The sequence below is a fragment of the Ambystoma mexicanum genome, chromosome 1q (genome assembly GCF_040938575.1).
Source record: "Ambystoma mexicanum isolate Mex_15411 chromosome 1q, UKY_AmexF1_1, whole genome shotgun sequence".
NCBI lineage: Eukaryota > Metazoa > Chordata > Amphibia > Caudata > Ambystomatidae > Ambystoma > Ambystoma mexicanum.
The window spans coordinates 1,456,903,050-1,456,928,414 of record NC_090922.1 but is presented as its reverse complement, the minus strand read 5'-3'; positions in this window follow the sequence as shown (position 1 = coordinate 1,456,928,414).

Below are 25,365 nucleotides of genomic sequence, written 5' to 3'. Positions count from 1 at the left end.
CATGACAGTCGCATGGCCCATCATTGTGCATTTACACCACTTTCGTATGTCAATGTGTCCACTGATGGCAGGGTATGAACGGGAGAGTAAGGGGCAGGTGAACACTGGTCAGCAAATGCCATGAACCCATTGCTTACGGCTGAAAGTTTGTGAATGCACAATGTGTGATGCCTTTATGTCCTTCCATTTGTTGTTTTAGTGCACTTTGAGAAGGAAGAAGAGTTTGTGGTCGATCAGACCACCAATGGAGGGCGTGGTGTTGTACACCATGAGAACACACTGGTGCTCCAGACCATCCTCAGTCGTGCTGTGGACTCTTCGGATTCTTCCGACTCAGCTGGCTCTGATGTCGAACCAGATGTTCATGCCTCAAAGAGGGCAAAAGTGAGCGGCCCAATGGGTGGATCAGATGGGGCCCCATGGGTGGATCAGATGGGGCCCATGAGTCCACAGCAGTGTGGTTAGCTTCACAAGGCCATTCATTGGTGGGCCTCTCGTCTGCTGTGGTTACGTCTGCAAGGCCACCCTCCCATGAATTGGCATCATGTCCTGGTACTGATGTCCAAGGGAGGGTTGCAGACCTGCAGCCAACAACAGGGGCACCACAGCATTGGGCATGGTCCCTTGCATCAGGGCTCCGTGGGCCTTGCACTTGTGGTGGACGTCACCTTTGGAGGTACGTTTAGTCCTAGGGATATGAATCATGCGGTCGTCATGCCGCTCCCACAGACTGCGTATGGAGGCCAACATCAAAGGCCGACGGGCTGATCTGAGGTGTCTGCAGGGGTCCCTGCATGAAGATGCTCAGGTACAAAGAGAGGCCCTAAGGGTTGAGATGCAGTACATAAGTACTGCAATCCATGACGAACGCACAGCCACAAGGACACTGATCAATGAGTATATGGATGCGTTCAGGCAGACACTCTCCGAGCAACTCAATGCAACAGGGATGAGCACGCATACAGACTCTGCAGCCATACGTGAGGACATGCATAGAGACCTCACCGTCCTTACTGGGCTGGTGCATTCAACAGTGACTTCACTGGCCATGGCCAGTGAAGACCAGGCCTTGGCACTGCGTGTTAGGGCTCCAACACCAGACCCGCCTACAGATCATCCGCCAGGATGGGGGTACCAGTACAGACCAGCCTCCTGGTCCATTGTTACTGGGAGGTTAATGATCCCACAGAGTTTTTTTATTTTTATTTTTTTCCACTCATGTGGATAATGGAAAGCACCCTACCCCTCTGCGCTACTGGGTGGACTCCCCCTTCCCAGTCAGGGATGGATTTTATTTCTTTTGCGCATGACCGGTGTGGACTTTCTTTTTTTTTTTTTGGGCCTCCTGTTTGGCATGGACATTTTCTTTTTGTTTTTCAATCCTTCTGGCCCAGATGGTGGCATGTGTTTTTTGTTTTGCCTTTTCCAAGGTGCAATCTTATTTTTTTATTTTCAATTGAGATGGGCAGTTGCTTCAAACAGCCATGACAAATGCACTTGTGGACATGCATTTATGCACAGTGGTGGCAACTGGCATGGCTGCCTTGAGGTCGACAGGATGGGATGTGCAGGTAACAATGGGCATATGGACTCTTGACGCATACGTGCTGTATGCTTGATTGAGAACTATGGCTGTTGAAATGCAATGTCCCATGTTGTTCCCGTGATCCAGATTCTTTCATCCCGGGACTGCACTCCATGGGAGGTCCACCCTGCACCCTTTCACGTGCCTACTCCCCATGCCCTCTGCCATGCACTGGCCCTCCATTCACGTGTTTGGAGGTTCAGTTCCCAGTGAAGGTGATGAGGGAATCACACCATGCCAGCTCTATCGGAAGGTGAGCATGTGCGCTGTCTCTCGTGTTGGGTCTGTATTATTGGTGACCATGGTCTTTGCATGCATGACACATTTTTACAAGTTTGGGGGGGATCCATGAGTCACTGTGAATGTCTGTCCAGATGTGTGTCTGTCCACATGCATGTGTGTGTGTGTGCTGTTACACTTCTGTGCGGGTGCATTGCTTTGGTGGATGCACTGACACAATTCACCCAATTCATAGGAGTGATTGGTCACCACTTGTCGCACTTTCATTCATTCTGGAGGTTTATACTAATTGATGGCATGCGTTCTCTGGGGATATGCACTCAGTGTGTTTTGGTTATCATTGACCGTGATGAAATCGCCTTACTGACACCATTATACTCCCCATGTCCCCATGTATCCTACCGGGCTCTGAAGAAGTACTCCCTGTGCCCACTACTCTTTGACCTGTGCCACTTCCCAATCCAATCCCTTGTCCACTTACATGACCTGCCCTGCCACTGTCCCATTTGGACCGCACACGTTGATTGTCAGGTATGCTCATCCTCCAATGCGCCACTTCATGAGGTAGCCTCTGGTGACACAATTCTGGCCATTTGTGTACATTTACTGCACAGGACAGGTTTGTCGGACTTTAAGCATGTAGGGTTTGACAGATAAGCGCATGTGTACCCCTTGACAGACTGCTTCTGTGTTACCCAATAAGGTAACATTTTGTACAGTGTTTGTTTCTGTAGGTTATCTACACCGGGGTGAGTTGCATGTTTCTTGGTTTGCATTCCTTATTCTTCTCATCCGGCACTGTCAGTGAGTTGACATTGTGTGTGAACATTGTGTGCCCATGCATGTGTGACATCGTCCACTCCACACAGCTTTTCTTCATCTGTTCTCCCCGTGTGAGTTGCAAGTGCACCCTAGAATCCATTCACAGTTACTGGGACAGTCTCACTCCGGGTGTGTGGTCTGTTGTGGGGTGAGTGAACAGCTGCATGTTGTCCTAATGTCCTTTTGCAGTGGTGTCTGACATGGGTGAATGTTGTTTGGTGTAGGGCATGGGTATGAGGTTGTAGGTACTTCTTTGCGGGCATGTAGTGTACATGTTTCTTTTTAATATTTGCATGCCATTGTCGGTGTTGCCAGTGGTTTGTCTGATGTAGAGCAGATGATTGCCCTTTCACATGTGCCCAGTCTTTGCCAGTCTGCCCTTCTCTGTCACCCACTTTTGACATTCATGGCCCACTACATGTGGTACTTTTACATCTCTGTTCCTTCCAGGCTCGCTGACCATGCTGCTTCTTGCAAAGGTGTTCACGTCTCCTTCCTCACTTGGACGACTTCTCTCTGCCTTCACCCACTATGATGTCAGACATATCCATCCTCATCTCCGCTCCTGCCAGTCTACTCCTTGCAGTGCATTTCACCTGTCCCCCTCTCACTCTCTTGCACTCCACCCCACTGCTAGGCAATCGTCACTCTGTGTCCTGTGTCCATCTTGCACTCTGTCATCCTTCAACACTGGGTGGTCCATGCCTATTTTCCTGTTCCCTGTATGAGTTGTCATGGATGTCCAGTATCTTTATGTTGTTGCGATGCATGTCTTTGTGATTTTTAAATGTCTTTGCAGGTGGGGGGCAGTAGATGTAAGCCTGGTGGGTACCCTGTGCTGGTAAGTGAAGGGCACTCAGGGTGTCACATGTGTAGTAGTTTGTGGCAGGGAGTCAGTCACTGTGTAGGACGCTTTTATTTTCCTTGTATTGAGGTGAACGGGTTCAGCATCATGGGTGCATGTGACACATGGGGATGGTAGGCTGATGTTTCTATGCATTCTGATTTGTCATGTCAATCAGGGTGACACTGGTTGCGTGTTCATAGTAGAGAGGGGAGTCTGCCACTGTAGGACCTTTGTTGGTGAGTTATCGTGAGGGTGGCAGGCCCGGATGTTTGTGTGCTGTGGTACAGGGTGATGGTTGCGGTGGTGAGTGTTTCCTTGCACTTTTCACTTGCGTCGTGCCTGCCACATGGCTTCCCAGTCAATGATTTTGCAACAGTCATGTCTGCCCACGCAGGCAGTAAAATATTGGTCCTTCTTCCCCTCCTAGGCTGCTGTTCCAAGTCAAATCCACACACATGACAGCATTTCTGGCCATTTTTGGGATGACATATTCTACGCAGACACCAGGCACACGCCACTGTCCATGGGTTGTTGGTTGCCATGTTGAACATGTACCGTGCTCAGTACACAATCACATTTCTAGAGGCCTATTGACAGTTGCTGGGTGCATCTCATTGCTCCCTTCAATTCAAGGCACATTTCCTCCAATTCAATCCAGCCCCTGTGAGGTTGGCCTTCCCTTCCACTTCCTTGTTGCCTGCTCCCTTTTGTGTGTCTATGCCCTTGGCCTCTGGTTCTCATTGCTTTCTCATGTTTGCTTGTTTGTTTCCTACCAGTTGCCTTGGTGCCCTGGCTTCCAGCATGACAGCTGCCCCTGTGAAGTGCTGCCTTCTGCAAGATCCTACCTTCTGTGGAATTGGTGATATTTTACAATCGCGTCTTCATGGACTTTGAATCATCGGCTCCCCTGCCAGTGTTTACTGCACTGTCCCAGTGCCACATTAATGAGGGGATGCCATAGTGTGGCTTTGGAAGTACTTCCAAGGTGATCCTGGGATTCCATCCTCTCAGTGGTCTCTTTTTGGGGGTCCTCTCAGTGTCACACTGACTGTGGCCAAATGTGAATGTTCAGACTGTGCCATCAGCATGAAAATGGGTGTTACATGGTTCGTCACTGCATGGCACTCAGGGGTTAAGGCCATTTAGGTGTTGTGAGTGGGTAAGGGGTCACTGTGTGTGGTGTTCATGTTGCATTGGCATTTGGTTCGCGGATCTGGCTGCATGGGTGCCGTGACACATGGTGATGACGGCTGGTGAGTTATTGTTTGCATTTGTTGCATATCACTCAGGGGGACAAATGTTACTGTATGTTTGGGTGCTTGTATGTGTTGCATGCCCGCACATTGTTTTGTCTTTCTCTACAGAGGCAGGCTGCACGTGAATATGTTTACTTTGACTGGAGGTGAAGTTGCTGGTGTGTGATTGTACAGGACACAGCATCATGCTTTGGTGGTATCCATGCCAATAGAAGGGCACATCAATGGATTACACCGTCCAGCTTGTTCAGGCACAAAAGGCATAAGGTGAGATGTGCCTGTTTCTTCCAGTGCACTTGCATTTTTCATGTTCGATATGACAGCTTTGATGTGACTCAGCATTGTGAGCATTGTTTTTGTCACGGATTGGGTTGGCCACTGAACCTGTTTGTTGTTGTGGGGCGCGCATAGTGAGTCCAGGTCTGTCCTCGCATGTCTTTGTTTGCTCCATCCATTTGCTACTATGCCCACCTACTCGTGGTCTCATGTGTGTTTTGGTGTCTACATGAACAACAGTTGTTGTTGTCCATGTGACAGTTGGCAGGGACTTTGTTGCTTGTGCTGTGTGCTTTTGGGTGTTTGACATGGACACTGTTGATTCACCCACTTTTCTCACTTATGAATTGGCTCAGACTCGGTGTTAATTTTGAAATGGGCCAAACTCTCCCTATTCACAGTATCTATGCAACATGTGGATTCTTGCACCCCTGCTTTCACGCTCACATCAACATGGCAGGTTTGAGCCTGTGCTGCAAGTAGTCTCACAGGTGTACAATTGTGTGTCTGATTGTATTTAGTGAACATGTTGCTTTTGATGTCCATGAATGACTAGGTGCTAAGAATTGAATGATGCCAAGTTGATGCATTTTTCAGTTACAACATGTTTATCATTGCTTATGTATTTTTCACATTTGTTCTGACTCAAGAATAATGGTAGACATAACTTCATAAGGCTTGTGGGATGTTTTTACCCATGCATACAAGCCCTACCATAAAACTGTGCAGTACTGGCATGGAAAACATCATGATGGCCAGAACTCCCCAGAGAGTGCACAGGGAAAACATGAAGAATAGGCTGCCACCCATTTTTGCCTATGTTGTGAGCACAGGAGGGCACTGCCTAAAACTACCATTGGGCTACACACACAGTAGCCTGAAACCATTGGGAATGGCAATGCTGATTGCCAAAAAAGCAACTCAGAACTGTGGGGAATTCATTTTCTTAATCCCAAAAATGGTTGCATTACCAGTACTCACCACTATCAGAAAGCCGGCGTTTTAAAACCACCAGACTTTTGTGTAAAACTGCACAAATGAAACAAAACCAGACCAAGGAAAAACTTGCTAAGAGGTGGAAGAATGTAAAACCATATTCTGAAATGACTTGAAGGAAGTAATTATTTAATGTATAGGTACAAATTGTCAGTTTGATTTGAATGTAGAAAACTGGGAACAAAAAGTGACATTTAGCTGAAACCTGGCTTAATGAAACTGAATTCTGCCTGACAACTACCCCTGACAGGAGAAACCTGTTCAGCCACTTTTTCAAAACACATAAAAAGAGACTGCTGGGACAGGTAGAGACATTCAATTCCATTTGCTGCGGAGCATGCTGACCGACGACTTCACATCCAGAGATCCAACACTTAAACTTCCAAGTTAAACAGAGACTACAGAACTTTGAAACAAGAAGGCCCACTGCAAGCAAAAGTATTTGTCAGCAGGCCTCAAAATCATTTGCAAACTATTCCACAGCCGGGCGAGCAGTCCGAATTATTTTGCCAAGAACTCTTGCCAGTACCCAGAAAGCAGTGTTACATCCAGAATCCACTTGATCCGGACCGGAAAGCAGAGCAGTATCCAGAACCAGAGGCCACTGAATCCAGAGAGGCTAGACCAGCAGAGCAGAGCTGACCCAGATCGCTGTGAGCAGAACCGGTGCCTGATTGACCCGCCGAGCAGACAGAACCGCAGCCGGACGTGTTGACCAGATCCGTGACGAGGCCTAGTTCAAATTTATATTGTGAGTACCTAGCAGAACTGTGCAGAACCAATATCTTAGTTAAAATAATCTAATCCAAACTATTTTAACCTAAGTAGAACTGCCTCCTAGAAATCGTGTCATCTGTCATTTGTAAAGCTGCCCAACTGTCACCTGTCAATTCTGAAGCTGCAAGCTGTCACCTGTCATTTTGAGCTTACTTTAAATCTGAAAAACTACCTTTATTTAATCGTCCGTATCTCTGGAACCGTTCGAAATTTAACTTACCGACTTCCTACTCCTTATACTTTTTCCGCAATCACGATTCACGCACTCGCGAAATTTACCGCAATTTGCGATTTTGGCTCAATTTCTCCACTTGTCAAAATAGCAGCTCCATTCTTTCTTTTGTTAAAATCCGTTTGCAACTTGGTAATAACTCATAGAGCATTGCTAAAGTGAGCCTGAACTAATACCAACACGCATCTCCCACTCACCCTGAATCTCTAGAGGGAATTAAAATCATTGGCACATTTTCCCATCCATTGCCATCACATTTAAAAAGCATTTTGGGCCTGTGTTTCAAACTCCTACCTGTTTCCTCTAAGCTTGCTGGGGGGGAACTGAATTTCGTATTGTATTTGATTGCATTCCTGAGAACTGTGTGCTCCTCTTTCCATCTCCTTCCATTTCTTACATTGCATAGGGGAGGGGGTGAATTGCCAGAGAAAAAGTGATTATCTTATCTTTTGCTAAAATCATATCAAGTATTTCTGTACTGCATTTTATTCCTCATTGCTTTTCCCTTGAAATCATAAAAGTATCTTTGCTACTTTATCCATCCTATACTAACTCCTCATAGATTGTAAAGAAGTGGGCTAGTGCCAGATTACCCATTGTTGATCATCATCATATGTCTAAGTGTACTATCAGATATTAATTTATTATAAAGTGTGATATATATATATTGTTTAAATTCTCAAATAAACCTTTTAATTTGCAAAACAAACCTACTTCTTGGCTCAGTGGGGTCAGGGGGATTCTAAGAGGGGGGTGTTATACAAGGGTGGTCATCCAGAGTACTGAACTAGACATAAAAATACATTAATAAGGGTTTTCCTCAGCATCCCAGACTAGGCATTGACTTGGCTGTAGTGTTGATTGAATATCGCTTACAGGCTGTAGAATCCATGAAAGCAATTCATTGTCATACACATACATAAATACACAGTATAATAAGAATACCATGGAAATACCTAGTAAGAAAGTGCGTCAGGGAGCAGTAATAGCTGGTCCCATAGCGCAGTGAGAAGAGCGCTGACTTTGACATCTGTGCAGAGTCTGCTGACGCTGGTTCGAATCCTGGCAGGGCCAAACTCAGCCTCTCATCCTTCTGTGGTCGATAAATGAGCACCACACACTGTGGGTAATAATAAGCAGCACTCAGATACCTGAGGGTTTGTAGTGCTATATAAATGCTAAATTATTATTATTATTAAAAAAGAAAAACATTAAAGCACCCATGGCCTTCAGGAATAGGTTGGTTTCCTGGGACTGATTACAATCCCACTTCTGCGTGACTTACCATGCCACTCAGATCTTCGCAAGACGTCCCTGGCATATGGTTCATCCCTAAAAAAACAATTTGACAGAGTCTGCAGGTTTATCACTTATCAGTCTAAGGTACCCCACCATAGCATCCCCGGTCACCAAGGCGCTGTCCCCAGAGGAGTGGAGCCAGTGGAGGCATTTATTCAGGAGGGCATCCTTCGGTTCCCGCTTATCTAGGGGCACGTTGGGAAACCGATGAAGGAACCCAGTGGTCCCTCTTGCCCCCCCTGCCCCGAAGGCAAGGCTCATAGGATAACGCCTCCCTGGATTGAATTTACTTGCTCTAGTTGGCCTTTCACTGGAGCACATAGTACTTGAAGTGCTAGGGGGGTTTGCCGTCGGAGAAAGGGGTTTGGACCCCGGCAGGGACGTCCTAGTTGGCTCTCGAGGAAAATTGGATTTTTGTGGCTGATAGACCTGATACTGCTTGATATGATATGATATGATAAGGCATTTATAACGTGCCTATACACAAGTGTTTCAAGGTGTGACGAGGCAAGGGAGGGGAGACAGAAGGAAGACTGTGACAACGTTTCTAATAGGCCAGGTGACAGTGAGATCTCACAAGTGCAGGGCAGGGAGGGAGTGCAGGGGAAGGGGAGGGGGCAGTGTGGTACATAGGATAGCAGAAAAATAAATAAAACAATCAATAGGAGTGCAGCCAGCAGGTGGCAAGTACAAGGGTAAGTGTAGACATAAAGTGCTAGTAGGGACTGTAGGGATACAGAAACAGTCCCCAAAGTTCAAGGGATGCCAGGGTGACAGTGCAGGTGTGCAACTGGTGGGGAGAGGATCTGGGCCCGAGGTCAGAGGGTAGCCAGGTAACCAATGCAAGTTCAGATTCAGCCAGGAGATCAGCATGAAAGAGAGGAGGAGAGAAAGCAGAGGCAAAGAGGAAGGTCTTGAGGTGCTTTCGGAAACAGAGATGGTTCTCCTCGAGTTTCAGAGAGGCAGGGAGCCTGTTCCAGAGGGAGGGCCCAGCAGAAGAAAGAGATCTACCACCAACTCGCTGCTTGGAGAAGCGACTAACCCTGAGGGAGTTGGAGGCGGATGAGTGAAGAGCTCGAGATGGAAGATATTTATGTAGAGAGAGTTGAAGCTATTGAGGTCCCAGGCCCCAGAAGGCCTTGTGGACAATGCAGAGGATTTTGAGCTTAATCCTCGCCGCCACTGGGAGCCAGTACAGAGATTTCAGTCCTGGAGAGATACGATCCCTGGGCTTGAGGCCAAGGACACGTTTTGCAGTCCTGTATTGGATAAGTTGCAAAAGGCGGAGAGTAGAGGCAGGCAGATTTAGAAGAAGGTTGTTGCAATAGTCCAGCCTAGAGAGAACCAAAGCTCTGGAGACAGTGAGCTTCCGGGGGAAGGAGAGGAAAGGAAGAATACCTCTGAGGAGGTGCAGTTGGTAGTGTGACTTCTTAGAAACGTCAGAGATGTGAGGAGAGAAGGAGGGTGTGGAGTCAAAGATGACCTCAAGGTTTTTAGCCTCAAAATGGGAGCAGGAAGAGGGCCACGAGAGGTCAGCCAGAGAGTGACAGTGAAGAAGGGAGCTGGTGTGCCGATGAGGAGATTCTTGGTCTTACTGGCATTAAGGCAGAGATCATTGGTGGCGCACCACTACTGGATGGCAGACAGACAGTCAGAGATAAGAGAAGGAGAAGAGGTGGCAAAAGGGAGCCTGAAAATGAGCTGAGCGTCATCCACATAGCACTGAAAGTTGGGGCAGAGAGTGACAATGCGGTGGGCAAGAAGTGCCAGGTATTGTTTGAACAGCCAGACAGAGAGGTTAGGCCCCTGGGGAACACCACAGGTAGAGATAGAGATAGAGGAGAGGAAGGACCCAAGTTGGACCTGAGAGGGTCGATCAGAGAGCAAGGAGGTCAGCCAAGCAGGGCCTGATTGTGATACCCAGGTCATCACGGAGACAGTTGAGCAGGATGGCATGGTTTACCGTGTCAAACACCAAGAGAGATCCAGTAGGATGAGGACACAGGGGGTGTTGGAATCGAGGTTGGAGAGCAGGTCTTCATAGACGTTCAGGAGAGGAGTTTCCGTGCTTATGGCAGCTCTGAAGCTAGACTGATGGTCATGGAGACAAAGTTCAGATTCAGTGTTAAGATTAAGCTGGGAGATGGCCAACTTTTCCAGGAGTTTGCCCAGGAAAGGAGGGATGGAGACTGGGTGATAGTTAGCCAGGCAGGAAGGTCCAGCAGATGGTTTCTTAAGAAGGGGGTGCACAAGGGAGTGGTTCGGGGGGAGGGGAAGGCCCCAGTGGCAAAGGAGTGGTTGCAGAAAACAGCCAGACCAGGAGCCCGGGTGTCATTGTGGTCCTTGATGGTTTTGGAGGAACAGGGGTGTACCTGTTTTGATGGAACTTTCATAGATGGGACTTGTCTAGAAACCTTGTCTGAGGAGAACAGGGGAAAGGCAGAGAAGTAGGTTGGAGAGGTGGCCGAAGAAGGGCTTCAGGAAGAGCAGGGAGTGGAGGGAGGAGGAGGAGAGGAAGAGTGAGAGGACAGGATGTCCTGAGGTTTAGAGATGAAATGAGAAACCAGGGCCATTCAGATGGCCTTGGAGGGGACAGGAGAGGCAGAGACTGCAGCAGGATTGGCCAGCTCCTTGCAGATTTTAAAGAGATTAGCCAAGTTGTTAGATGCTGCAGAGATGCAGGATTGGATGAGGGCAGTATTCTTGGTGCGGACGAAGAGCCGGTATTGACTTTGGAGCAGGCAGCAGGTCAGTTTGTCAGAGGATGTACCGGAAGCACGCCATTTCCTCTCAGCCACCCTGCACTTGCATTTAAGGGTGACGAGGTCTGAGTCATACCAAGAGTTACACTTGGCTTCGGGCTTCAAGCGGATTCTCATGACAGGGGCAAGAACATTGAGCCTATCAGATATAGCAGAGTGGAGCATGGAAAGGGCTGTGTCATGGTGTGAATCAGCCACGGGGGTAGGGGTGTTGGAGAGAAAGTGGCGGCGAACACCTCAACTGACACATGCTTCATGGGTTCGATAACCGAGAAGGTAGGTGGCAGTGCTGGAGAAGGCTTGGCCTGAGGGGTGGAGAGGGTGAGCTGTGAGGAAAGGAGAATGTGATTACTCCTGGAGAGAGGAGTGGTAAGAGGGATTGAAAGGGTATGGTCTGGAGAGATCAGAGCATCCAGAGTGTGCCCTGCAGAGTGAGTCAGGCAAGAGGGGTGAATAGAGAGTGAGATAAAGTCACATAGGTCACAAAAGAGTCCAGTGGAAGGACAGGAAGCATCCAGGTGGATGTTGATGTCTCCGGGAAGGAGGAATTGAGTGGTAGAGATCAGAAGGCAAGAGGAGAGGTCCGCCCAATCAGAGAGGAAGGAGAAGATCTGTCCAGGTGGCTGATAGATGGTAGCCACAGTGAGGGAATGGCCAGGAGAGAGAGAGAGCCTGGAATACACTCAGGGAAGATCAGGGCTACACCCCCTTCGGTACGGTTGGATCTGGGCACAAAGAGGATCTTGTAGCCATCAGGGAAGAGAGGGTCAAAGCTCGTGACAGAGCTGGCCGTGCATCATGTCTCGGTGAGACCAAGGACATTGAGGTCAAGTTCCTCCAGGAGGCGGCAAATGTCAGATGAGTGCCTGACAGCTGAGCAAGAGTTTAGAGTGGCAAAATGGAGAAGGTTGCCCTCCTTGTAAGACTTTCAGGAGGGGTACAAATCACAGGTACGGCCTGCAGAGGTGCAGAAGATGCCTGAGGAGGGGCAGAAGAGGAGGAAGGAGGTGAGGGCAAGGTAGCCCAGGAGGTGAAAGCAGGGCAAGGCGAGGAAGCCGTGGATGGGAGAGATGGGAGACAGGGGACAGCAGGGTAACACTCCTTTGCAACAGGGAAAGTCCTCTTCTGCCTGAAGGAAGCCTGTGTCCTGCCCTCTTTAAAAAAAAAAACACTCGACCCTACTTCTCCTAATAAGTACAGACCCAACACCACAGTCCCATTCTTACTCAAGATACTGGACAAAGCAGCTTACCTGCAGGTGCAACAATTAAATGAAGAGAACATGCTCCTAGTGCTACGCCAATCCGGATTTCTCCTGAGGCACGGGAAGGAAACTGCCCTACTGGAGCTCAAAAACCAGATGGACGATGACATTGACCTAGGTAAACCAGCCCTCTTCCTGCTACTTGACCTCTCTGCAGCATTTGACCTTGTGGACCACAATGTCCTATGCACCATCTCACCTCCATGGCCAAATTCTCCCCTGACGCCACTACATGGTTCACTTCCTTCTTGCAAGGCAGGACCATTCAAGTATTCTCTGACTTATCCTCCGCCTCACCCATCATCATGCTATGTGGGGTCCGTCAAGGCTCCTGCCTCTCTCCCACTCTCTACAACATCTTTACATGCCCCCTCTTCCTCATCCTTGACGCCTTGGGTATCTCCTACACTAACCACGCGGACGATACCCAGATACTCTTCACTCTCAGGCAACTATGACTCCACAACACTCAACAACATCTAGAACACCATCCAGACATGGATGGCAGCCAACAGACTATGCCTCAACTCAGACAAGACAGAGCTCCTCCTGGTAGGATCCAAGGACATCTTGACTCTCAGTTTAGCCATTTCTCCTTTGACTCCATCAGGATCCCAGTATCTGACACAGTGAAAAGCTTGGGAGTCTATCTGGACTCCAACCTATCCATGACTAGTCAAGTCAATGCAATCGCCTCCTCAGCAGCGTATCATGCCAACTCAACGCAGCTAGACCATTCCTCTCTAAGGAGAATTGCACCAACATAGCCAGAGCTATCACCGGCTCAAGGCTCGACTACTGCAATGTTCTCTTCTTAGGGACAGCCACAAAAAACCTGTAAAAATTACAAGTCATCCAGAACAGTGCTCTTCACACAGCCCAAGGCATCTCCAAGAGAGAACACATCACGGCCGCCTGAAAATGTGCCCACTGGCTCCCAGTAAAAGAACAGGTTATATTCAAAGCCTTGACACTTACCCATAAGTGCATCCACCTCTCTGCACCTGCCTACCTCTCACAAAGGATCCACCCCTCCACTTCCACAAGGCCAACAAGAACAACATACTCAAACATGCTAAGGGTGCCTATGATAAAAAGAGCTAGAGCAGGCGGTGCCAGCTTCCCTTACTTAGCATCCTTACAATGGAACGCTCTACCACCAACTCTTAGAGCTGAGGAATCACTCATTGCTTTCCGAAAGGCCATGAAAACCACGCTCTTCGCTCGATTTACTACACACTCACTGCCTGCGACTGTCCACTGCTTCTCCTACTAACCTGAAAATGTATGTATAACCTGTGCTCAAATATGTACGAATGTACAACATGTAAATGCATTACCCACTTGTACCTTCCCTGATACTAAGTTTCCCCTCAAGTAACAGCGCCACGATGCCCAAGGGCTGCTTGTGCGCTATACGAACGTAAAAATAAATAAGTAAATACATAAATAAACAGTGAGCACTAAGCGCCTTAGGGCTTGGCGTGCCCGTAACAAGTGCAGCTCCCCTCCCCCCCAAAATGTTTATGGATTTCAAAGAAAACTCAGTGGCACCAGATATCTTATCCGTAGAGACCCCGGATAGAGCTGGTCCTGATTTAACAGAGTCTCTTAATGTCGTTAGAAACTTAATCGTAGATAAAATCGGGACGTCCCTATCAAAGCTTATGTGTGTAATCAAAATAATAAAAGAAGGCGTTGCTGCACACTCTCTTAACCCACCACACCCTGGGACCAATTGTTCCCTGAAACTCTTTGTTATCAATTCTATTTTTGGGGAAAAAACATAGGGATAAGAGTGTGGGGCGAGGGACCAGCAACCAAACCAATAATCTGTTCCCCACAAATCGAGAGAAGAAATACCCTCGTACATCACCAAAATAGCTGAACATATAACTCAGCCCCATCAGTGATCACCGGAAATAATCTACAGTCACTTCCTTTGTTCAAAGACCACCCCTCCCCCGTGACATGCAGTAATGTGGCTCCAGCCTTGCTGCATGGTGGATACCCAGTCATACAACCACCCTTGCCAACTTTTCAACAAAGGGAACATCCAATGGCCAACCGCTCCCTGGACCATTATCAGTCCTATCATGGCTTTAAAATGCGCAGGGGCAACCATCGAAATCTCACAATGATAAATGTCCCGAGGCTGGTTAAGATTCTTATGAAGATCAAGAGTCATTAACAAGAAAGTGCATTCAGTGGATAAGATGCGTGAAGGGCTGGAGCCTCGCTAACAAGATCTTACTCATCGCTCAAGTGGCTCCTTCGGTTCTATCCAAGTCTTTCTTCAATCTTGGGACCTGGTGGATGGTCTACTGGCCATCCAGTTTTGCACATATCCCCCAGCAGGCTCTGCAATTATGCTCAGTCTATACACCCCAGACAAATGTACCAGTAAAACTTAAATAGGCATCGCCCAATGGCAAGTGCACCCCTGAGAGAGCATTGCACTTTTCCCCCAGTCGACAACAGACGGGTACTGTGAACATGGAGAGAGGCAAGCACTGTCGGGGGAGGGGAGCTGCAAGCAGTTGATTGGCTGAGACCAAGTTCTCCCTGTTCATACCCTGACTTCCCTTGTACAATCCTCTCCTGGAACATTGTAGGCATTGCAAAGCATCTAGATGATCCAGAATGGACTGGTTTTATTAGGGGCTTTCGCTTTAATATTATTCCAGGAAACCTGGACAACAGAACCTCTGGTCTTACAAAGGGTACCTTTGACTTTTCCGGAAAGGAGGGGCCCAAAAGAAGATCAAGTGGCAGGCTAACCATCTAGGTAGAAACATTGCTAAACTGGGAAATAAATGTCAAAGTCACCATCACCCCTGATCTACAATACCTGGATGCACACACCAGTAACAGGCCAACACCCAAAGCCGGGCTAGACACTGTAGGGAAACTCTATGACCAGGTAACGCAAGATGGGCGATTAATCCACTAAATATATGCACTCTGGTGGGAGGTGATTTCAATCTGCAGCTGAAACCCCTTCCAGAAGTAGAATGATCATGGGAGGATCAGGATAGTGCATGGGGTGTTCCACCTCTAGACGCCCCAAAACCAAGGAGGGCACATATTCAAGCCACAGATGCGATTTGCATGTCGTACAATCTGGGCCTAACGACCTGTAATGGTGGTTTCAAGAAAGACCAACCAGCCAGACTGACGTTTGTGGGTCCCACTGGTAGTTCTATAATAGACTATATCATAGTGTCAGCAAAGCACTGGAGAAGGGTAAATAACTTTGAGGGGCTAAATAAAGTGGATGGTGATCACAAGCCGCTATGTGTACACTTTAGTCCAGATCCACACCTCATACAGTGCACCCCAATGAAAGTTAGGACGGTTCCCACAGCGGTAAATGGGCACGCCCGTAAATCAGGAAAGTGGGCTAGGATTCTGGATCAAGAAATGAAACCCCCAATATACAATGCTATTCTGATTAACATCACAGAAATCTGCAGAAAACAAGTCAGTGAGAAAAAGGTCCTAATGGAATATGGTCCCCTTGCTGACATTCTACTTCCATATGGTACTAGTAAGGCCCATGATGTCAAGAAATATACACTAAATAAAGCTAGATGGGACGATGAAGAATGCCGACATGCTAAACGCCAGATAATGGCTACTTTGTCAGTGGGAACCAGTGTGTAAAGGGCGCTTCTTCGATCTCAGAGATCTTATTAGAAAAAGATAGTCGGCCTGAAATAGGCGGCTTATGCCATCTCGAGATGGAAGTTGCTCAGTAAGGCCATGAAGAGGGTGATCAAGAAGCTTCCTGGAAGTTGATCTCAGGGGAAGATGTCAATGGGGGAAGTCCTCTACAATGCTGTATTCCAGCAGGAGCATGGGAAACCCATTTTTCCAATCTGTATTGTAATCCAGAGGACGTTCGTACCAACATAAGTGCCTTACCCACCATTCATTTTGCATGTCCCCAATTGAAGAATGTGTTCAGCATTAGTCGTGCAGGAGTTTCAAAAGCTATTATAAAAGCAACAGTGTGATAAGGCCTCAGGGCCAGACTGCGATCCATCTGACTTGTATAAAGATGAGGTTGCTATCTGGCGGCCCATCTTGTGCCAACTTTTTAATCCAGTAATTAAATTGAACATGGTACCTCACTCCTGGCAGCAAGCAGTCATTGTACCAGTTTACACGAAGGGGGGTAGGTACTCGCCAGCGAACTATAGACCTATTTCGCTCCGGGATTCAGCGGGGAGAATTTCCGCTACGGTCATTTTGTCCCATCTCCAATCATGGTCTGACAAGAAAAAGATAATTTGCGACTTTCAGGCCGGCTTTCAGAAGCATAAAAAGCATGGTGGACCAAAGCTTTAGATGATTCCTATTGATCAAGAAGTACACTGTGCTCAAGCCAATGAAGATGTGAAGACCGCTTTTGATGCAGTCTCTAGAGATGTAGGGGGTAATTTATAGAACTTAGCACAGAAGTGGCGCACGCGGCTGGCGCACAGAGTGTGCGTGCGCCAGTCTGCGCCAGCCGCGTGCGCCAAAACCCATTTTGGCGCACAGCGTATTCATGGATTTTAACGTCCATAACCAGCCGTGGCTTAAAAGTGGCGCAGCGATCCTGCAGCAGTGCCAGCTACGCCCCCAACCCTGCCCCGTGTGCCAAAAACATCGCACAAATCCCGTACATGGCGCAAAGGCCAGTAGACCATCATAAAAACCCCAATCACGAAAAAGCGCTAAAAACGCCACACAGCCCACACGCGCCAGTGAAATCGTGTGTAAAACTCCCCACGCACCCCTCTGAAAACGCGTACCCCACTCACGTTAGCGAAACAACGTGACAACTCCCCACGCACCCTGGAATACACATACCCCGCTCACGCCAGGCAATCGTGTGCACTCCCCACGTGCACCCCTCGGAATATGCGTACCCTGCTAGCGCCAGCAAAATCATGTGTAAAACTCCCCACGCACTATTCGGAATACGCATGCGCCGAAATATGTGGTGCAAGCTGGCGCAAGCATGAAAAAGCAAGCGCACGATTCATGGAAGGCCCTGCGTGTGTTTTCCCCGGGATATGCGCCAAATCCGCGGGTGGCGCACACGGGTGCACATGTCACTGCAACACCAAAAGGGTGGCGGAACAACTGTAATGGGGAACAACGTGTGAAAATGAGGGCGTAACTGGGGAAGTACTGCTGGGAAATACACAGAACGCCCACACACAAGCGAACTACACGTATTCATGGAATCGAATAAGGGAAACATGCGCACGCCAAAAGACACGCACAGGCCTAAACACATCTGCCACACGAAGGCAGGCAGAAGGGTCCCTGCGCAGTATAAAAGTGCGCTCAAACAACAAACACGTATATACAGCTACAATGAATGTCCCATTCTGTGGCCCCTTAGGAGAAATGACGTGTCACGCAATGCTCAGGCATCCCAAAAAAGAAAGAAAAAGAGATACGCGACCCCTGTAGCCCATGTGTGTGTAAAAAAACACACACAGTACGCTGTGGCAGCCAGGAATACAAACAATGCGTACGTGATCAACACGCGGGCTAGTATGACCGCAAAAAAGGGGTACGCGACAAACAGACACCCGCAGTGGGAAAAATAGTGTGCGCGGCTCACCGCCTGCCTTGTGTGTAGAAGAAGAATGTGGAGGCAACCCCCCCGTCAAAAAAAGAAGTACGCACTGTAGCCACTGTTAAGTAATTGTGTGTGAACCCCAACGTCTGGAAAACACATGCACCACTCTCCACGAAAATCACGTACAGATCGATGGAAACCCATGTGGGATCTTTAACCTGTGACGAGTGAAACGCCCGTGCACACATTACGTCACCTACGTGCTTACGCGCTAAGGGCCTTTCCTCGGAATTCACACAAACATGCTGTTTTTCACGTGCCAAATCACTCTGTATCAAGCTGGACACGCGACAACACACAGAAGACCACGCTCCTGCCCAGAAGGCCAAATTATGCCCCTCAGAACCCTGAGTAGCCTCCCACGAGCCATCTGCTACTGCCTGCCTGCCTGCTGCCACTGTGCCCTGCCATTTGGTGCCTGCACATCTGCCATCTGCAGGGGTCCAGTTGCTGTGACCACCCCTGCTGGAACAGAAGACTCCCGACTGGTGTTCCATCACTCCACAGCCCAGCCCCAGGACCCAGTTGCCCACCCACACCTGCCTCGGGGGTTGCCATGTCCGAACAAACACCATCCGGCACCAGTAGCAACCCCCCAGCAGAGAGGCAGAGGGCTACCAGCTTCAGTGAAAAGGAAGTTGGTATCCTGGTGGATCAAGTCCTGGGGCATTATGATGCCCTATTCACTCCATCGCGTGCCGACAAGGAAGGATGGAAGAGAATCTGGAAGGACATAGTGGGTGCCATCCACACGGAGGGGGTGGCACCCCGCGACATCAAACATGTCTAGAAGCGCTGGGAGGTCTACAAGTCCAGGACCCTCAAGAAGGCCCAGCGCCTCTTGGATGCAGCGGATGCAGTGGGGCGCCGGGTCCAGTTTACCACCCAGCAGATGAGGGTCCTGGTGCGCATTCGCTCAGTGCTTCACCACCAGATCCTCATGATGCAGGCCCGTCTGGAGTCAAGCGGTAAGTGCCCTTGCATTCACGTTTGTGTGTGTGTGCAGGGACATGATGGTGATGCATGTGAGTCCAGTCAGGTGTGACCCACATGGATGGTGTATTTGTCACAATACATCATGCGGAGCAGCATGCAAAATGCACACATGTATGCATGCCTGCGTCTGTACCTGGACATGTTTGGGGTGTGAGAGATGTGTGCTGCTGTCATGGACATGCATGGTGTACATGTCTGCATGTCTGAGTAGTGTGTGTGCCATGGATCCATGACACATGTCCGTGACGATGTGTTGATTCACTGATACAGCCTCATCATCCTTGTATCCACTGTGTCTGTGGGTATACGGGGCCAGATGCATGACCCTCTGGTGATGTGTGTGCATGTGATCAGGATGTCCCATGATGCATGTGAGTTTCAGCCCACCATTGGATGTTTCTACAGTGCCTTGGACATGGATGCAAATGTTTTTTGCATGTGCCATGCCGGTTCCTGCATTTGTGTTGCCTGCACTGACCCACGTGTTGTGGAGGGACATGATGGAAGTGACGTTTGACAGTGCCACTCATGTGCTATTGCTTTCTGTCTAGCAGACTATTGTACAGTACCCTGATGCTTGTGTTCAATGTCTCCCTTTACACAGCTGCGAGTGAAGAAGAGGTGGGAGACGGCGCTGTGGAGGAAAGCAGCAGGGATGCCTCCACTGGCCGGCGACGCAATGCCCAGTCACCCACCCAGGAAATTCCATCATCCGGGAGCGAGGGGACTGGTGCCGCGTCTACCACTACGGCTGCAGTGGAAGGGGTGGGTGAGCCCCCACAGGGGCCTACGATGGCGGAAGACGGTGCAGAGCCATCCAGGTTGGTGGTGTGTACGGAGGAAGAGGAGGCCGCTACAGAGCCGCACATGGGGCCTGGTGGGGGTGGTACCACTGGTGCAAGTGGTGTAGTCCAGGGGCAAGAGGCAGCACAGGTCGCTACGGAGGGGCCTGTGCATGTCATTGTTCCTGACACTGTAACTGCATCACCATGCACCAGCAGGGATGCCCCGTCCCAGGCCCGTCTGCAGGTAGGGGGGAGGTCCACGTCATCTGGCACTCCTCTACCTGTGGACGAGGGGACCCGTGACAGGATTGAGTCTTTCCTGATTGGTGTCGCATTGCGCACACTTGACATTCGTGATGACGTGCGTGCTTCCTGGTGGGACCACGCCCGTCACCACATAGAGATGTGTGCCAACATGGCCTAGGTGAGAGGGACCATGGTCGGGGGTTTCCTCCATGTGTCGGCCACTCTTGCGGCCCTCAGCTCCTCTGTGCCCACTATACGCCAGTCGTTCTCAGTGCCGTCTTCCACCCAGATGCCTCCAGGGCCCCCTGTGGACCTGCCCCAACCAATGGTGCCATCCTGGTGGAGATCCCTTCCCTGCCACAGTCGGGAGTCGGAGGTCCAGCACGGGTGGCCACCCCACCAACTGGACTCCACCAGAAGGAGGATGTTCCGGCATCATCGGGCAGGGCACGTGCACGACAGCGCCGCGAGATTCCGAAAGCCCGGAGGCCGTCATGGTGGCAGAGGCAGTTGCGTCGGAGGCAGCAGCAGACTCAGCGTGGGAGGCATCATGGCTCGGGGCCATCAACACACCGGGGACAGGCATCGGCTGACTGGCAGGAGGACCCCAGACTGGGAGTGTCTTCCGTGTGGCAGCGGTTGGGCCTGAAAATAGATGAGGAGAGGCGGCGTGCGGAGAGGGCACGGCTCAGGATGGTCAGGGCGGAGAACTCCATGCACCGGGTTTATGAGGCGGGCAGAGGGCCTCCAGGAAACTCGCTGGGATGCAGCCATGGAATCCCTCAACTGTGTTCAGGGAACAGGCCCGCCTCTGGAACATCAACGTGGAGTTCGATGATGCCCTGGCCTGGAACATCACTAAATGAGCCATGGGACTGGCCCGCCGCCTTTGTAAATAGTTATGTAGGTGTAGGTTTCGTTTCTATTTTTTTTTCCTTTGGGTCGCATGGACTATGGCCCGCCTTTTTGTAAATAGTTATTTATTAGGTAGGTTTTTTGTTAGGTTTCCTTTGGATTGTTGGGCTCATGGACCCTTGATTTTTAAATTGTATATAGTTATGGAACGGATTGGACTTTATATTTCTTTTATTACCATGGAGGAATGGTTTGCATATTTTTTGGGCTTTGGATTTTGTTTTATGGACAGACGCTTTGGAGCCATTTTACTTTTGATTTTATTGATTTCAGCATTATTATTTTTTCCTTTATTTCAGACATCCAGACTTTTATTTATTAATTTTTTTCTTGTGTGATTTTGTTTCATTCATTCTATTTTGTACATAATACATTTTTATTATTCACTACATTTGTATGGTCTTCTCTCATTGGTTTCGTGCATGTCACAATGTGGGTTTTCTCATTCATGTGTCGCCATTGTGTGTGACTGACGGACATGTATTCATGGGCATGTTGGTTATTTGGGATCTATCATGACATGGGGATTTCACTGTGGAGTGGATGGAATGCTTGGTCGGGTGTTTGGACTGGGATGGCGTGGGGTGGGATTTGGGTGGTCATAAGGCCTCTGGGTCTGGATTGTGATGACGTGTTAGGTGGGGGACATGACTCGGGGCCTGCAGGCAGGTGCCTGACACTGGGGGTGGGGTGGGGGACATGAGTCGGGGCCTGCAGGTAGGTACCCGCCACTGGGGGTGGGGTGGGGGACATGAGTCGGGGGCTCCCAAGTCCATTTGGCCTGCCTGTGGGGCCTGGACTGGGGTGATGGGCTGCCTGCGGGGCATGGGGAAGGGGGGAAGGGGCACACCCAGTAGGGCCTACACTGCCAAATCGCGTGTAAGATTCCCCGTGCGTATACCCCCTCCTCATGCGGCAGAGGCAGCCCATCACCCCTGGGCATGCCCCGCAGGCAGCCCATCCACCCTCCACATGGCCCGCAGGCAGCCCATCACCCCTGTGCTTACCTGCTGTCTGGGCAGGGGTTTGGACTCTGGGCCCTCCTGGTCCTAACAGGTCTGAACAGGAATTGCCCTTTTCTCCATCTGCCCTTCGCCTCAGACGGCTGGGCGTAAGAGACGCTTGATCTAAGTGTTAAGAGCAGGAGGGAAGAGGCAGGGCAAAGAAGGTGGTGGTGCTTTGGCCAGGTGACCTAGGAAAAGAGGCTGGAGGGCTCCTTCAATGGGGAAAAAGACCGGTGACCTGGAGGGTGCTAGGTGGACAGGGCTTAGGCCAGGTGACCTAGATCCACTTGCACCTGCTCCTCATCTGCAAAGGAAAAGAGGCTGGCGGGCTCCTTAAGTAGGGAAAAGAGCAGCAACCAGGAAAGCACCAGGTGGGCGGGGCTTGCTAAGTGGAGAAAAAGAGCGTCAACCTGGAAGGTGCCAGGAGGGCGGGGCTTAGGCCAGGTGAGCTAGATCCACTATTTGATTTTAAAATCATTATCATACAGAAATAATCTGTGCTTGTTTCGTGCAACTAACCTCGTAGAAGCACATGGCCTTTTAGGTTCTCTAACATGATTGCCCCCTGTAGTTCTGTTCGGACCATCTGCAACATTTCATCCCAATGGCCATTGTTACATAAAGTTGCACCACTACCTTAATTCCATACGAGAGAGACTGAATCCAAGGGTTTCTGGACATAGTCCTTGCTTTAGTCCAAAAAAGATTCTTATTGAGTAGTCATGGTTAGATGACAGTAAACACTGGCTACATTTTGTAGACCCAAGCAGATCAATTAAAAACCATAGTCTTTTTTTGTAAACGGTTATCCCTGAAAATATATCTAAGGGACCACAAAACGCTCCTACTATCTGGGTACTGAATGATATATTAACATGCACAGGAAAGACTGTTAACACAGTTACTAAGTACAATCAATGTGTCCTCTCCTTGTGGTCTATTGAAAGTCCTGTAATTAAGTGGACATTCCCTCCTATTGCTAAAAGAATATGGAAGCTTTATTGAAAACCTTTCAAATGCATTCCAATAAAAAGATAAAATACACAAAATCGCAAATACATATAAAATGATTTTATGTTTTGAATTTTCATCAAAGGAAACTCATGCATGTTGTTCCACCTGGAAGATTAAAAGTGATATCACATGACAATGAATTTCAGATATTCTGGCTCTTGGACTCATACAGTTATGTTTCTATGTACCTTCCTGTGTTCTTGAATACCCTACATGTTTTTGTCCTCTGTTCGCACCTGCCCCTGTGGAGATTCTGCAGGTATGTGCTAACTGTGCTGTTAGTCTTTCCTTCCTACATACGGAGATACCTATATAACGCCATCAGTAAAGAGCTGGGATTAATGTCCTTAAAGCGCTGCTGCCGAAATGAGACGCTGTTTCTTGTATGTTAAGAGGATCCTAACTCACACTCTTACTAGATTTATTTGGCGACTTACTCTTGATCTAATTACTCTCAAGCAACAACTCAGACACGGGGCACAGTTATCGGCCAATTTGCGATGCTTAGAGGCTAAACGTCATTACAGGGAGAATGAAAATTCGCTAATGGCCTATTTAAAACTGGCCCCATTTTTAATCCTCTGCCTCCCTAACAAATTGTGCAGATTGATAATGTTAATATTTTTTAATCTTTTATCGTTAATGATGATATTGGGTACCCGTATGTCGATTTTAAAAGAAGATAGAATGTGTGTGGGTTGTGTCATACAAGCATCCTTGGCAACCACAAGACATTTACTGATGAAATGCCCCAACTTTGCGTTGCTATCTAAATTCGACTGGTCATCTAATTACCAACATATAGAGGGTAATTCATGGAATCAAGCACAGAAGTGGCGCACGCGGCTGCCGCACAGAGAGAGCGCGTGCCAGCTTGCACCAGCCGCGTGCACCAAAACCCATTTTGACGTACAGCATATTCATGGATTCTTACTTCCATAACCAGCCGTGGCGTAGCGACCCTGCAGCAGCGCCATGCGATTGGCCTGGCGCGAGCAGGGTATGCACATTCCGAGGGGTGTGCGGGGAGTTTACACGCGATTGGACTGGCGCGAGCGGGGTACGTGTATTCTGAGGAGTGTGTGGGGAGTTTTACACGCAATTGGCCTGCCGCGAGCGGGGTACGCATATTCCTAGGGGTGCACAGGGAGTTTTACATGCAATTGGCCTGGCGCTAGCGCAGTACATGTATTCCGAGGGGGGCGGGGGGAGTTTTGCACTCGATTTCGCTGGCACGAGTGGGGTACGTGTATTCCGGGGTACACGAGGAGAATAACACGCAATTCCGTAATTGCGAGTGGGGTATGTGTATTCCGGGGTATGCAAATGAGAATAACACACGATTTCGCTGACACGAGCGGGGTACGTGTCTTCCAGGGTACCCTAGTAAGAATAACACACTTTTTGGCAGTGTGTGCCCTCCCTGGTGTGCCCTCCCCATGCCCCACAGGCAGCCCACACCACAGGCCCCCCTACAGCCCTGACCATGCCCTGAAGCCAGCCCATCACCCCTCCCCATGCCCCGCAGGCCGCTCATCACCACTGCACATGCCCCGCAGGCAGCCCACAAGGCACCATGCACTTGTGAGCCCCAACACAACTACCCCCCACCAGATATGGGCACCTGCCAGCAGGTCCCGACTCATGTTCCCCCCACCAGTGACGGGCACCTGCCAGCAGACCCCGACACATGTCCCTCCACCCCACCCCCATTGACGGCAACCTGCCAGCCGGCCCCGACTCATGTCCCCCCACACCAGTGATGGGCACCTGCCAGAAGGCCCCGACATATGTCCCTCTACCCCACCCCCATTCACAGCAAACTGCCAGCAGGCCCTGACTGATGTCCCCTCAAACACCGCGTCATAACTATACAGACCCATGGCCCTAATGCCAACCCAAATCGGTCCTCCCCACCCCCCAGTACAAACAGCCAACAATCCACTGCACCCACTCCCTAGTACATCACCCATGTCATGAGAGTCTGAAAAGAACCAGCATGCCCATGAATAAACGTCCAACAGAGCCACACAGTGGCAACAGATGACTTAGCCAATGCTCATGGAGACATGCACAAATGAAATCATAGTAGAACACAACAATAATGAAGAATAATGAAATGTATTAAAAAGAAAACCAAATGCCAAAATGAAAACCACACATGCAAATGAAGAAATAATGATTGCAATATGAAAAGAAAGTGAAATCCAAGGTAAAATAAAAATCCAAAACATGAAAAAATAAAAGTGGTCCATCCCCAAAGTCCATAGAAAGAAGTCCTAAATTGAAAAGCATCAAAAAACATTACTCCATATGAACATCAAAAAAAGAAAGTATGTACATGTCCGGAAATATTGAAATCGAAAGTCTGAAGGGTCCATTATCCCAAAACAAAAGGAAACCTA